The sequence below is a fragment of the Pinus tabuliformis genome, chromosome 2_2, assembly GCF_031772625.1.
Source record: "Pinus tabuliformis cultivar Carrire ecotype Pingquan chromosome 2_2, CPIR1, whole genome shotgun sequence".
Classification (NCBI taxonomy): domain Eukaryota; kingdom Viridiplantae; phylum Streptophyta; class Pinopsida; order Pinales; family Pinaceae; genus Pinus; species Pinus tabuliformis.
The window spans coordinates 646,195,779-646,200,833 of record NC_142300.1 but is presented as its reverse complement, the minus strand read 5'-3'; positions in this window follow the sequence as shown (position 1 = coordinate 646,200,833).

Below are 5,055 nucleotides of genomic sequence, written 5' to 3'. Positions count from 1 at the left end.
AATGTAGTACCCCCAAAAATTGTATGAAAGGGGGAAACATGGTTTTTAAAGCATATACACACAGGCATATATGATGGAAAATTATATTGAAAATTATCAATGAAATGATCAGGAGAACTAAAATAATAGACATAAAACACATCAAGTCACTTGTGCCAAAATACCTGCGTTTAGTGGTAGATGGTGGAAGCAAAGATGATTTATTCTTGCAAATGAATTCTCCACTCAAGGGGTACAATGCCCCATTTTTAATGAATGTTGAAAGGGGGAAAACACTATTAAAATATGCCGGTGGATGGAAATCACCCGAATTTCTATTTTCTGTGTGATGTCTTATGGGTTTGATTCCATCACAAAATGCCTTGAAATTGGTTCCCATTAATGTTAATCTTTATGTTAATCAAGACCATTAATGCTAAGAATCAATATAAAAAGATATATTCAATTCCAAATGAGTATTTTAAGACTGTAATATCACCGCAAGTGTGCACTGTGTTGATAAATGTAACTAGTATTGTCTTTATAATTATATTTGAGTCATGATGTAATGTATTTGTCAAAAGAAAAAATTATTATAAAAGAAATTCATTTACAAGCATGGGTTTCATGCTTTGCTTATTTTGTTTCTAGGTCAAAGCCTCCATTGAAGGCTTCTAGGGTTTGTGTCATCTATCATTGCCTTTGTCATTATGTAATAGACCCTTTGTAATGTCAAGAAATAAATTTATTTTTGAGTCTAAAGTGTCATTTATGCCTCCTCCACCAAGTTGGTCTGCTCTCAAGTCAAGTCGGCCTCATTGAAGGAATTCGACCTTACAGAATGACTATAAAAGCAGTGCTATTTGACCTTTGTAATGTTCCCAATTTTTGTGCATGCAAAATCACTTAGGAGTTTTGTAATTTTGGAAATAATTAACAAGGAGACTTTATTAAAGGAGAAAGGATGATATTTCCTAGGCAAGTTGGATGTCACTTTTAACTTTATAAAGTGGAGTATCATAAAGTGACTTTATAAAAGTGAATTTAATAAAAAGAAAAAAAAATAATAAAGAGAGAAAAGGGAAGGTGAAGATGAAAAGACAAAAGGGAAGACGAAGATGAAAAGACAATCCTAAATTCATTAAAGAAAGGAATTGAGGAAACTCTAATTCATTCGTGCATTGTGTGAGTTTGAAAAGAGAGCTCTTGGAGAGAGTTGGAAGAGGAAGTTGAGGGCTTTGGAGCCCTAGCTTCCATAGTGGACTTGGTGTTGCAACGAGACCCCCTAGTCTGAGAGTGAAGTCACTCAAATTTCACCGTAGAGCTTCAATGGAGAACGAGATTTGCAAGAAAAACTCAGGTATCCAAGTTCTATCTGTTGATTTTAATAGTTATTTGGTATTTTCTATATCTCTTTTGCAGATGGGGAAGCTACCAGAAAATCTGAATCAAAGGCAACACTATGGGAAGACATTCCCTCCATTCTGTCATTCAAGCCATTAAGGAAAGGGAATACGAGAGGATAGATGTGCACAAGGAATGCGCTTTTGTCATAATAATTCTAGTTTCCTTAATTTTGGAAGAGCGAGTTCCTTCTTTCTTCACTAGTTTGAAGGCTAGGATCAAGGTGGCACGATTATACTTCTGTGGAGGCCGAGTTCTATACATTATGTTGTTGGGACAGAAACATAGTTCACAGAACCGAGTTTCATTGCTTATTGAGCTGCGTATTGGTGACAAACAAGTGAAATAGTTGTGGGGCCTGCCTAATGTCATAATAAAGCCATGTAGACATCTTCTGGGGCTGCGAATTGAAATATGGGCGAAGTATATACACCGTGGAGCCCAACCATACTCAAGGTAGGGTCGTGTTGCTGACTGTTGAGTGTGCCAAGCAGTTTGTCTTCTTTTGAACGTGAACACCTTCCAGATCAATCTATGGGTATTGTAGAAATGACATGTATGGTTTGAGTGGTCCGATTCATTTTTGTTGGGGGCGACAAATGGTTCTATCACCAATGTCCCAAGTAATTGGAGCAAAGGGGTGGAGGCATTGTACAGGTGGGGACCACGAATAACGACTATTGGATCATAAATTTATTTGAGGGCCCATGTTACCCTAATAACTATTGGATCATAAAAATTTTTGAGGGCCCACATTACCCATCTCTCACTATTGAATGTACCTATGGAAGTTTTATATATTTCACATTGTTGTATTTACTCTGGTTGGAAAAGGTGTTATCTGCTGCTGCAAATATTCGCTGGGACCCATTCAAGCTACTACAGGAGACCAAGTTCCACTATATCCTCAATTGATGTATTTCTGAGATTAAATATTAGTAGAAATTATATGCATTGGCCACTCATTGTAAAGATAATATATGTTCCAACACCTTTTAAGTGTTTTTGAATTAAATAAAATAATCAGTGGTTGGGAATAAGTTGGATTCTCCTGGTATTTATGACTGTATTTCTCACTGAAAAAATAGAAATTAAACTTGGTTGCTACAACAACACATTTTAAAGGGACTATCATAACACCATCTACACAGTTAGCAACACAAACCTAGAAAAACTATGAATATCTTGGGAAATTTATAGTCATAATCTTACAGTGATATCAAAGACCTAATCTTGGCTCAACCTGTGGGAAACCCTCCATTTTATGACACCATAGCATGACTCTGGCCAGTTATGGGTGATATCAAGGAGAAAATTTCCAGGACCGAAATTAAAGGTTAAAGGTAACCAAGAGAAATGCTTCCCACTCAAAAATTCGAAAATAACAGTCAAGCTTTCACTAAAGTGACAAAAAATATAGAGGCTTGGGTCTGGTCAAAAAAAGCAAGAAAGGAAAAGGAAGGTTGCAGACTCAAAGATAAATCAGTGGCCACAAACCCAAAAGAATGTGGAGAAGGATATTAAGTTGGCCTCCCCAGAGATCATCCTCAAGATGGTGATGAAGCACTGTGCAAGCCCATAGATGATTATTTGACAAACAACAGAAAAACATAAAAGATCAAATTTCGCCAGGAAAATGTTGATTTAGTTTGTCAACCATTTGTTCATGTATGGGATGTGGATGGCACTAATGTTGAAGATTGCTCCATCATTGTCGAAGAAATTATTACAATTCCACTACAGAATGACATGACACTTGCCCAAAGATTAAAGAAGGACAAAACTATGAAAGAGGCTTTTTCCAATTCTTGTACCATTGGCAGTTACATGAGCAGAATTGGAATGATAGACAATGGCAGAATTGGCCTAGCAGTAAATTAATTTTTGTCTACTGATGTCTATAACATTGGGCCTCAGGTATCATGGGAAGCCTCATGGATCATATTCTTTTATTTACAAATGAACCACTTCTATCATATGCAGCAGAAGAAGAAGCACTCAAATTCAAGCCTGAGAAGGGCCTGAAGCTTTTGGGCTTTACAAATGCATCAAACATTCTGAGGCACTATTATATGAGAGATACAAATATTCTTATCGCAACAACATGTAATACCGTGGCCATTTTTACAGTGGCTAAGGCAATGCAAACGACAAATAATGTTTCCATTTTGCGTGCATGTGGAGGAAAGGACAATCAAATGTTGTTCTTGGTATTTTGACCCCCAACATATCTAACACAAGCAATGTTATGATTGACTTGGTGCCCCCTAGAAGAGAGGAGGCAATGGAACTGGAGCTAACATTGAATCCTATTGTAGATAAACTCTATAGTTTTCTTCATTTAAAATCAAGAAGATCAGATGATTATGTGCCTCCAATTGACTATGTTGTTAAGAGGATAATTGAGCATGATCCAGAGCTGTTTGCTAAAAAAGAACTTAAAAGGTTTTGTAGCCTATTCCAATTGAAAAAGAATCAAAAGACAAAGAAGGTCTCCAATAGATTTTGGAGGGACAAACCATTGTTATCTGAAGAACCAATAGGGAAAGATGCAGGAGATAATGTGCACAGTGGCATCTCCTTCAACAATCTTGTAATAAGGAAAGCAGATCAAGTTGGACGATTGACACCGGTTGCAGATTTTGAGGTTATGCCGGCATGTAGAAACAGTGATGAATGGGTTCCCAAGGCTATTAATGAAAAGAAAAAACTTATAATTGATCTATTAGATTCTTCTTACAAAGGAAACACGTACCATAAAATGATGGATTGCTTAGCGACACTGAACTGGATGGGTACAACAAAAGGAGGCATTGGAATTCAATAATTTCATGCATGTGTTAGCAAATAGGTGCCAAGGTAAAAGACGAATGAGTTTTGGGAATTTCTTGTTCCCAAGAATTTCAGTTTGATAAACAAGGACGAAGTGTGAAAAAATTATGCTGCAGTGATTGATTTATTTCTCCTACTTATTTACACTAATAAGTTATTTACCAATGCTTCAGTAAATATCAAAATAGATTCAGCTGCAGACTTCACAAATTATGAACTGAGAAAAGCAAGAGAAACACCAGCACATGAACAATCACATTGAGACACTTGTTTTGGACAATAGTCCCTGCAAAAACCAATGCGGGAAAACCGGTGCAACATATATGAGGGTTTCTATTATTGGCAGTAAATTTCTGAATACAATCTAGATGCCCTAGAGAAATGGCAATCCACTCAGAGAAGATGACTGATAGAAAAATAGAGAAATGGCATTGCATCAATAATTCTTTGGTGCATCAAGGAGTTGATTCTTCACTGACGGATGAAAACAAGGAATTTGAACATAGGACCCATGGAGATATTGGTCACATCACTGAAAGCATTAAAGATTTAAAGATCAAAGGCACCATTGAGCATAACATCATAAAAAAACCAGAGAGATGTAGAAGGTAATAGGGGTGTTTTGCCTAACATGTTAATGGTTGAACAAAAGGGCCATTTGAAACTGGTCAAACTTCCATTTGCAGATACTTCGATGAATGTTGATAGAACAACTACTCCAGTAGGTAGAATGGGTTCATCAATACAAGAAATTATTGACCAGATGGGGTTCAGTTGTGCAAAGGCATTCAACAGGGGGATTTGGGATCTTCGGATAGATATGCAGATTCTGGATCATTT